This window comes from Canis lupus, chromosome 29 (assembly GCF_011100685.1).
Source record: "Canis lupus familiaris isolate Mischka breed German Shepherd chromosome 29, alternate assembly UU_Cfam_GSD_1.0, whole genome shotgun sequence".
In the NCBI taxonomy this organism is placed as follows: Eukaryota; Metazoa; Chordata; class Mammalia; order Carnivora; family Canidae; genus Canis; species Canis lupus.
The window spans coordinates 38340137-38351433 of record NC_049250.1 but is presented as its reverse complement, the minus strand read 5'-3'; the positions used below and the strand labels follow the sequence as shown (position 1 = coordinate 38351433).

The following is an 11297-nucleotide window of genomic DNA, read 5'->3' as shown; positions in this document are numbered from 1 at the left end:
CAGATTTTTCAAGTCATCCAAGAGCAGAAGGCTCAGGAGAACATAAAGTTGCCTCAGGAAAGACAGGATATAAGTGGAAAAGAGAGCTGAGAGTAGGCACCGGATCAGGCCTACATTTGAAGTGTGGGCATAGAAAAGAGAAGAAATGGTCAGGAAAGTGGCAAGCTTCTAGAAAGTCTGAGGAAGTCCCATTTATTTCACATTGGTAAAAATGACTGGTTAGGAAATAATTTTGGTTTTTAAGTAACACAATGTTCCCTTCCCATCTTTCTACCTAATGACATGGATACACACACACACACACACACACACACACACACACACCACCTTTGCTAAAAGCATTCTGTTCTACATTATACTTAGGAAATAAACACTTCCAAGAACTATATAGAAAGACTCTTAGGAGCGGAAAACCAAAAAGGATTTCAAGAGCCCATTTGGTCCATCTCCTTGCCAGTAGGGGCATTTCCTAAATCATCCAAAGAAGAAAATTGTCAATTCTATTTTTAAAATATCTCTACAGATGGTGATTCCATAAGCTCCCCTGCTAATTTGCTCCAGTGTTTAATCAGCCTGACACACAAAGTTCTTCTTTACATCTAACTCAGTGCTCTCTTGTTACAATGTAGAATCTATTTCTCCCACAGAAGTGGAAAGATAAAACAATCTAATAGCTCAGAAAATCCATAAGTCAAATGTCCTCAATCCTTATGGCTGGTAAGATGCACATGGTATTCTTATTTCATGTCAATAGCATGCAATTTCGTCCCAATGACAAAGGAAGGCATCCAGTCCTAAATCTACTATAAGCAGGCACTGATGAACACTCAAATATCCTTTTGCTCTGAATAGGAAAAAATATATGCAGAAAACTTTTTTAGAATTACTAAACCAGAGTTTTCCCAAAGAGAAAGACCACATCTAAAGATTTTAATGACTCTTTTTGGGGACTTCTCTAGGCTTTTTATCTGTGATATATAGATTAAATGCAAACTTCTCAAATGCCCATAGGTTTTTATAATGTTATAAACATTATTTTTCAATTACTCTCTCTCTTAAACAATGTCATTGGACATATTGTTTATTCTTTAAGCCAGAAATCTACATAAATTCTTGTAGATTTAAACTTTCTCGGATGACACCCTCAGGCAAGTAAGGAAAGAGATTACTGAAACAGCTGAAAAAGAGCAACAAGACAAAAGCTTTATTTTTTAATTTTACTATTGACATTGGTTTGGGGCCAACCATTTGTGCTCAATACTGTGGAATACTTCATTAACCACAGAGATATGGCTAAGAAGGGAAGGAACATCCTCATTAAAAATGTAGATGCAAGAAAAGTTACAAAGCAGAATTTTAAAAGCCTGCACTGTTCTTCCCATTGCTGGGTAAACACTCCCAGCAGCTTCCTGGGAATTACACCATCCTGGGCCCCCAGGATCGCAGGTGCCCAAAAGAAGAAAGCCACGCTAAAATTAGAGACGCAATGATCAAGGAAGAGCACCCCGACCTTCTCTCATAGAGGGAAACAAACTAAAGCAAAGCAAAACAACAAATAAGAGAAAGTAAAACATTAGCTCAAAGATACTTAGGAAACCAACAAAAATATTTCTTTAAAGAGCCACAAAGAACACAGCCTTCAATGACTATTGAGACGTATTCTCAGTTCTTACAAAAATACAAAGAACTATCCTTTCAATGTCATGAAGGATCAAAATTCTATGCCGTCTTTCACTCACAGGTCTAACCTCTAGACAACGTGCTTTTGTATGTGCCTGGAATTTTCTTCCCACTCTCCATGTTTTCTTCACTTGCCTAACACTTTAGTTTACTGGGCACTCAACTTAGATGGTATCCACTTCAAGGAAGCTGTTCTTGACCTTCTTAACAGAGTGGGATGTTGCTGTTCTCCATACGCCAGCTACTCCCTACATTTAGTGCAGCCTGAGATGAATCGTATTATATTCTCATTGTTCCACAGCTTGTCCATCTCTCCTTCCCTACCCAATGTCAAGGGCAGAGAACACCTTCCTCTTATCCAGGCCTATATCCCTTATGGATGGCACATTGTGTTGACTAAAGTGTATCAAATATATGAAAATCAAATAGATGCGTATATGGCTCCAAAGCCCTTCCTGCTACTCTGTTTGTTGATGTCTTTCTTAGTCAGGCCTTCTGACCTTTCAACGAGATCAGTGCTATGGACTGAAATTCTCCTCCTCAAATTTTTATGTCGAAGCCCTAATCCTCAGTACCTTCAAATGTGACTGTATTTGGAGATAGGGTCTTTAAAGAGGCTGTTAAGGTGGTTACTAATTCAATCTGACTGATATCCTTATAAGAAGAGACACCAGGGCCAGGAATGCAGAACAACCATATGAGGACGTGGAGAGAAAGCAGCCATCTGCAAGCCAAGGAGAGAGGCCTCAGAAGACCCTACACTTGCTGACACTTTGATCTTGAACTTTTGGCCTCCAGAACTGCAAGAAATTAAATTTTTGTTGTTCAAGCCCCTAGTTTACAGCATTTGTTATGGCAGCCTGAGCAAACTGATGCGGTCGGTATTTTCTCTTAGACATACCATCTCTTATATATCCACAGTTCCCCTTTCCTTTTGCTAATCACATTTCTAATATTTTGGTCAAAACTCCTTCCCACGTAGGGTCCCTTGAGGAAAACAAAAACCGTTTAGGTCCTTCAACAACAGGAAATTGAATGCAAGGATTTGGTCACACAGGTTATCAAAAAGCAGGAAAGTTAAAAGGGAGATGGTGAAGCAACTCAGAACAGGAAGCCACTACCATCCAAAGGGTCTGGAAGGACAGTGGGAGGAGGAGGCTTTCCCAGAGCCCAGGAGGAAGGAGTGTCTCTCAGGGCTTTGAATCATGGCTAGAAGAGTTGATGTCCACAGGAGAGGCAGCCATCTCTTGAGACAGAGAGGAAAGGAAGCAGCAGGGCAGCTGCTCCGCCCTCCAAAGCTGAGCCAGTGCCTACTCTTGGAAGAACAAGTCAAAAGCCATTTGACAAAGGAACGTAGAAAATACAGCATGCAGGGATTATCCCCCTTCGCCCTCTCAGCCCAGAGGAGATAAGAAATGAATGAGAGAGCAGAGTTAAATGATGGGCACAGCCACTAGAATATAAGAAACAGGAGGACGGGAGGTGGATCCCTCTGGTTCCTGCTTTATCCCCAGCCCAGCACCTAAAACACACTGTACAATGCATATTAAGTATTTAACAATGAGTTGTGAGATCAACTGTAGCCAACCAAACCTTGTATTTCTCATTTACCAATTTCTCTGCCGTGATTAATATGCTACATATCTGGGAAACCCTCCTAGAGGATGAGATTCAAGAGCGAGAGGTTTTAGTATCTGTTTTGTTCCTTGATTTCGTGCCGGCACTTGGAACATGTCTGGCCAGTAGTAGGTGCTCTAGACATATCTGTTAGACCAATGAAGAAAAGTTTGGTGGGGTGGAAAAGCCCATCTTATCATCTCGATTAGACTGTGCTACATGAAAATTAACACATCATGAAACTGGTAGGCCGGGCACCAGAATTCCTCAAGGCCAGGTTTGCAGAAAAGATTTACGTAAAGAGTGTGTGTGGAATATATACTTGCAAGGCAGGGTCACTTCAGTGTCTTGGGACTCAAGGCAAAAGGTAGACTAATTTTCTCCATTCTCCCACAACTGACCTTCCATGCTCTCCTTCAGCTCTCTGTCCACAAAACGCATAGTTGCCCTTTCTGGCTGTTCATAGCAAAGTACTTTTCCCAGCCCCCGTAGGCTGCCCTGGATGGAAAATGGCCTGGGTTCTCAGAGACTTAACACCCGGCCTTGTGAACATGAGCAAGATTATTCTCTCCGAGCAGCTCTTTTCACATGTGATACGCTTGGCAAGCTGCCCTGCTAAGTGTCAAGCCCTGAATGTTTTTGTTTTTGCCCTGGTGGTCCTGAGGAGTTACTGGCATACTTCTGGGGATCTGTTTTGTATCAAACTGTGGGCCGCTAGTGACATTGAGAAGAAGCAGGTAGAGACAGAGAGAGGGCTCTGGACTGCATCGCATTTAATTCTGATAGCAGACTCCCTGTCTGCCCTGGCTGCCTCAAAGCTTCCTTCGGTCTTTCTTTGGCTCCTTCACTTTGTGCTTCCCAGTATTACAGGGCAATCTTTTGTGTGCATGTTTTCCCCTTTTGCTCCCCAGAGAGGCTTGTCAAAACTCCTTATCTGCTGATGAATGAAAGGAATTTCTCCTGTGCGGGCGGGACCTGGTTAATGCAGCTCTGGCCAGCACGGGTAGGTCACTGAGTTAAGGAAGCTCCAAAAGGCAAAGTGCACTGAGAATATCAGAGTTGCTGTCGTGCCAGGAAGTGCCATCAGCAGGCATTTTCCTCCAAGCAGAGGGACGGACAAGAAGGAGAGGTAAGGCTAAGGGAAGCAATCTTGGATTCATTTACTCTGATGGGGAGAGATAACGCACTGTACCAGTTGACATTGACTCTGGCATTCGTTTTGCACCGATATTTGAAAACATGTGTTTAGGGGCTTGAATATATTTTAGAGCTGAATCAGAATCAGCTCCGTTTCTTCTTCATACAGGACTTTTTGATTATTTGAACTAAGATTCATTTTCCTAATTTCCTCCAAACCTCAACCATCTGAAACCTTTTCCAATTACACAGAGCAAAAGAGATTAGGCTGCTATATCCATTAGCATAAACATTGTATGATGCCCAGTTACGTACCTCACACAAGGACTTGCAAGGAGTGATGACCCACTTAACACTCAGTGAATGATTTAATCAAGAAGTCAATGAATGGATCTTCCTTTTGCCAGAGAGCTCTAGTGTATATAGCACCACTGTCCATACAAACTCTTAAAAAGCTAACTGAGAGAGAAGAAGGAAGGGAGGAAAGAAGACAGGATGGAAGGAAGGAAGGAAGGAAGGAAGGAAGGAAGGAAGGAAGGAAGGAAGGAAGAAGGAAGGAAGGAAGGAAGGAGGGAGAGAGGGAGGGAGGGAATCCTTGTTACCCAGGGTTGGGCTGGGGATGGAGAAGGGAGATGTAAGTGCAAGGAAGATGTCGGTGATCATCGAGTGATTCTGCTGAGATGTTCATTATGTCTGTTACATTCTCATATTTAATTTACTAAGTACATACAAGTTAAAAGAATATACCCTTTTAAATCCACCACAGCCTGGGTGAAAGTCACTGGGAATGAACTAGGAGGGGCATAGGGCTTAAAGTCAAGAGGCCTGAGTTCAAATCCCAGTTCCATTTCTTGCCCTCTGCAACCACCTTCCAAATACTAGATCATGCTGACCCTCCATAACCTCTGCAAAGTGGATCTAGAAATAACAGCCACCTTACTCAGCTATACAATTTGTTTTTAACTTTAAAGTTATTCAATCCAATCACCCACCTTCCAGAAGGATTTGTAGCATGCATATTCTTGATTCAAAAAAAGATTTATTTCTTTGAAAAATTAAGAAGAATGTTCAATAAATCAAACTTTTGGAAGATATCATCTTTACCAATTTTCATTTCGGGAAGTAGACAATTCCTTTCAAGAATTCTCCTTGTTCAGAAAGAGCTGCTTTTCTGAAGCAGACCATTTGCAGTCTCCTGTTGTGCTGTCTACCGAACAGAATGGAGGAAATATAATTGTATTTCTTGTATTACCTGGACAGCATAGTACTTGCATCATGCAATTAGGAATTTCATAAGAGGCATTCAAACAGATACCTTAGCTAAAAATAAATTCCATCTATTTCTGCTCATTGTGTTCAGAATTATGCCCTTTGGGGAAGGGGGTACAAAACTACTAAGGACTCTGGGCTCATGCTTCCTTTTATGGATCTCACCTTTAACTCTGATTCTGTATCTACTGAAGGCTTTGGAAGTGCCTTTTACTTTGTCTCTGGACCTCCAAACTCAATTTCTGAGTAAATATTTTACTAAAGAAAAAAAAATACCTATTCTAAATTTCTAAGTTCTAAACTTAGCTGTAAATTACCAAGTTCTAAACCAAGTTTCTAAATTCCTTTTTTTCTCTTTCCTATCAAGGTCTCCCTGAAGCCCTGAAACTGGCCCAGTTCCTTTGGTTGCCATCGTCTGGGATGTCACAGACATCTGGGCTTGCATCTTTCTGCGTGACTACCCTAATCCAGTTTCCATTTAGCAGCTTCTTGTGCTTTTGCCGTGTCCTCCCAACCAGGTCGCTTCATGTTGTACTAAGTTGAATGTAGCTAGGATGCCAGAATCTGATCTTTCTGATCCAGTTTTGCATTGAATGTGCTGAGAGCCAGAGTGCTCCTTGAGACGTTGTTTGTGAAAAGTAGCCTATTTGGTGGTAAATAAGCCATTATCATTTGAGGTTACCAAAGAGGAAGACTTTGTTAGATTGATTGAGTCATAGTCATGTTTATGCTGAAACAGAACTCTTCCAACCATCTCATTTTACAGACAAGGAAACTGAACTCTAAAGAGAGGAAGAGTCCAGCAGAGGTTATAGACAGGAGTGATTTAAGTGCAAATTTGGGGCTTACAACACTAATTTGAGATAGAATAGGTTTGTGAGGGGTGTGTGTGTGTGTGTGTGTGTGTGTGTGTGTGTGTGTTTTCACATGGACATGAACAGAGGAGAAGAGAAAACTGGGAACCCATATGGCTGAGGGGGAAAGGAAGTGGAAAATCTTTGTGTGTGGGGTGAGGAGGAGGCGTAGGAGAGTAGAGGCAAGAAGTGTTCAAAAAGGAAATCCACCAGAAAAGAGTTAAGAAAGTAAGAAAGAAAGCTCAAATGTTTAATAGATTAAACCAGGGCAGGAACTGAACAGACCGATTTTAGAAATCATGTCGGCAGAACACCTTAAAAAGCAAACCATGGAAGGATATTTCTAGAGATAAGGAAAAGAAAGATCTAGAGAAAAGCCCAGGCTGTTAAGCATGGCTTAAGACAATAATTTGAGTGAAATCTTGGAAATGGTTGCTCTTTCCTTAAGCGAATTAGAGGCATCAGAGACACAGCTTAACTTGGTGCAGAAATAGTGTGGAATTGGCTGTAACCAGACTCTAAACCAGGTGGAGCTGTGTGTGTTTTGTTGACCTGTATCGTGTGAAACCCAAACTTCCACATTCCCAAGTTAAGGTAAATCTTGCAGCCGCAGTGACTGGCTGAGTAGGAGATTTTGATGACCATACTTTCTTGCAAAGACTGTGCTTTTCACTCTTTTGAACTGTTGACGTCAATGGTAGCATTTATTACTGTGAATTTAGTCGATAGCAAATTTGACATCAATAAAGAAGGACTGCTAATCACCTGAGTATTTACCGCAAGTGAAAACATGATCTACAGGGACCCCTGGGTGGCTCAGTGGTTGAGCGTCTGCCTTGGGCCCGGGGCGTGATCCCCGGGCCCTGGGATGGAATCCCACGTCGGGCTCCCTGCAGGGAGCCTGCTCTCCCTCTGCCTGTGTCTCTGCCTCTCTCTGTGTGTCTCTCAGGAATGAATGAATGAATGAATGAATGAATGAATGAATGAATAAATAAATAAATAAATAAATAAATAAATAAAATCTTTAAAAGAAAACGTTATCTACAATAGGTAGACTAAATTTACTTTCAAATAATACCAGAAGCAAATGACTATGGTAACTTCTGGGTCACACTGACAATGATGATGTCTGGCCTGCTTCACTGGAGTGGAGATGTGTACTTTGATGGAAATAACATACAGGAAATAGTTATGCTCCTTATTACCTGTGAGGGTCCTAGATCTTATAAAATCTCACAAGTAGAACACGTGAAGACACATATGTTTATTATCGTGCAAACATTCAATAACCATTTATGGAGTCTCCTATATATCTTATAGGGAACTAGAGAGTATCTAAACATAATGGAGTAAAACTGAATGAGTTCATAGTCTTTAGTATGCTTTGTGGATTTTAGCTTTAGGTACCAAACTGTAGTTGCTTAGAATGCAAAGCAAACTTGCCCTCCACCTCAACACGACAGCATTGGGGATTTTTAGATAAAGCAGATTGCCTTGTAGGTAAGGTTACTGATTTAGTCCTCAGACGTCATTTATTAACAAACAAACAAAAATAGAAATGAAGAATCCAATAAGATCATATATCTACGAATTATGGTCATAAGCAATTTTTATAAAGAAAAATTTCATCCATAATAACTATGTTAAAGTCTCTACACAACAAAGTCAGCAAAACAAGGGGAAAAGAGAGGCCAGAGATACGAAGATGAATTATTCAAATTTACCAAGTGTCACTCAAGCTGTTCTGTTTTGAAGATTCACTCATTAATGTATTCATTTAGTTAATCTTATTAAATATCTGCAAGGTGTTTAGCAGTATAAAATAGTAGGACAATGTGTTTAGCCTCAAAAGAGCTAAAAATCTGGCAGCAAAAACTGTCTCCACATAAACATCTACGGTCTGATGCATGTTGCAATCAGATCATAATCAACATAGAGAAGCAGGAAGAAGGGAAAGAGCCACCTTATAAAGGAGGTGATAGGTAAGCTAGGACTCAACAGATGAGTAGAATATTTGCAAATCAACCCAGAAAGGACATTCCAGACAGAGATAATAGTGTATGCAAACTCATAAAGCTACGGTAGTTTCATATATATATACATATATATACACAATATAATAGAAATGCCATTAAAAGTTAGTGGAGAATAACGAGACTATTAAATAAATGCTGGTGAGAAATGAAAGATCTCTGTCAAAAAAAAATAAAATTTAACCTCTACCACTATACACAAACAAAAACATAAAAAGTTTAGAAGAAAGTATTTAAAAATACACGTATCACCTTGAGATATAGTAAATAAGAAACAAAAGACGCCATAAACAAGGTAAATGGACATGCCACAACACTGGGAGAGGAGTTTTGCGGAGTATATAACAAAACAAATTATTATCCCGAAATGTTAAAGATACTTAACAAAATGAGACCACACACACAAAGCTCAATAGAAAAATAGGCAGAGGATAAGGGGTAATTCACAGAAAAGGGAAAAATAATGGTCCTTTAAACATCTGAAAGGTTGCCTAGCTTCCCTCATAATTTGGGGAAACCACAATTAGATATAATTCCAGACTTAGTCTGGCAAAATCTAAAATGTTTGATAATAGCAGATGTGAGCAAGAATATAGAATAGTGGAACTCTCATATACTGTCATGGAATTAAAAATTGTTTGGGGAACAATCTGGTAATATCCAGCAAAATTGAAGACGTGTATCTCCTTTACCTCATCAACTTCATCCCTAAATACATAGCACAGGAACTCTAGTAGATGTAACCAGAGACATGTGTAAACAACACAGATTATAGCATTTTTGGTTAAAGTAGAAAGCTAAAACAAAAAGAAAAAATGTCTGTTAACAACAGAAAGAATATGCCATTAGAAATTAGTAAACTAGACCTACGAGTATCAATGAATAAACCTTAAAAATATAATAGTGACCAAAAATTAAGTTTCAGGTTGGTAATACCATACGTGAGATGTGGAAAGATGCAAAACAATATTATTTTCTCTGAGGAGCAAAAATACAAAGAAGATGCATGGCTGAAAATAACAATGCCAAATTCACAGTCATGGTAGTTCTGTGACATTGTCTTTTCTTCAAAAGAAGAGGAAAAATCTGAATTAAGATAGGTACCTATATTTGGTAGATGGTCCTCCACGATTTTCTGTGTGTTCTACATGCTATGCATCATGGAATCCAGGTTCTTGGTTATTCATATGAATCTCAGGAATCATCCAAATGGAATGTTTTTCAAAGACTCTGATACTTGCCGCAGTGCTATACCCGGTAGAGAACATAGAGGCCACACGTCTTGGAGACGGGTGATTCTTCTAACGGTGAGGGTGGCCATCGGCATACTTCCTTACTTAATGCTTACTGTTTCTAGAATCTTATTTGCAAACAGGGGTCTGATAATTTAACAAGATAGGAAATCCTCAGCAGTTAGGCATGGGTTGGTGCTTATTGTAATTTATGAATATATAAATTCCGAAACTCCGTAATCAACAATTGCTCCCCGACCAGAAAGTTTCCCTAGTTGAGCAAAGCATGGAATAAAGCAACACAAACTTTCTTATATTTGTTTTTTTTTCATTTGTTTTTGTTTTCGACAGTCTCTTCAGACATGTAAGCAGGGCTCGGCAGGGACAGCTCATGTCTGCTCCCCTTGCTGTGGCAGGACATCTCCAAGGCTGGAAGCTGGAATCTTCTGAAGACTTACTTACTCACTCACTTACTCTCTAGTGAATGCTGCTGGCTAATTGGCTGAGTCCTTAGCTTGGGTTGTCAGTCGAAAGACTTCCTCACAGCATGGTAGCTGTATTAAGTTTTCTGTCACTGCTTCAACAAATTAAAACAAACTTGGCGGTTAACACAACACAAATGTATTGTCTTGTAGTTCTATAAGCCAAAGGTCCAATAGAGAACTCACTGGACTAAAATCAAGGTTTTTCAGGGTGGCATGTCTCTCCAGACACTCTAAGGGCGAATCCATTTCCTTTTCCCATTTGTAGAGACTGCCTATATCCATGTGCTCCTGACCCCCTTCCTTCACCTTCAAAACCGGCGACCTTGCCTCTCTCTGTGGCTTTCTTCCCCTAATTAACATGCTTCTGCCTCTCCATGATCATTCTATCATCACTGCTCCTTCTGATTCTGAACTTTCTGTCCCTTCTACTTTTAAGGAACATTGCGATTACATCTGAGATAGTCTCATCTGCAAGCTTTTTATTTAATCACATGTACCAAGCCCCTTTTGCTATGCAGAGTACCGTATTCACAGGTTCTAGGGACTAGGGCACGGACATTTTTGAGGAGCCATCACTCTGGGTCCTACAGTAGCTGAATGCCAATGATGAACATGAGCAAGCCACGTGGGTGCTGTAGTGCCCTTCCTGACTTAGCCCCCGAAAGACACGTCACATCCCTTCCCCTGCATTGCTACTTGCCATGGCAGTCATAATGCTCACACAGTTTCAAGAGGAGGGGAAAATAGGCTCCATCTCCTGGTGATGGAGTTCAAGGTTCTAGAAGAGGGGTTTGGAATAGAAATACTACCCTGACCATTTTTGCAAACTGCAACCTTCCACAAATAACATAATAGATGAAAACACCATCTCTCATATCCAAATGCCTGTGGTAAAATCCTGGCTCTTCTACTCAGTGACAATAGCAGTGTGTCCTTGAGAAAATCAGCCTGGCCAATGCCAAATTTCTCCATCTCTAAAATGAGCATAAC

General features: G+C 40.4%; 1 long non-coding RNA gene across 1 annotated transcript; it reads left to right on the top strand.

The window, feature by feature from the left end:
* Nucleotides 1-4090: 4090 nt before the first annotated feature.
* Nucleotides 4091-10420, top strand: LOC102157303. Its single transcript, XR_005380923.1, has 3 exons — nucleotides 4091-4426; nucleotides 6071-6221; nucleotides 10174-10420. It is a non-coding gene; the product is annotated as an uncharacterized LOC102157303 (long non-coding RNA).
* The last annotated feature ends 877 nt before the right edge of the window (nucleotides 10421-11297 follow it).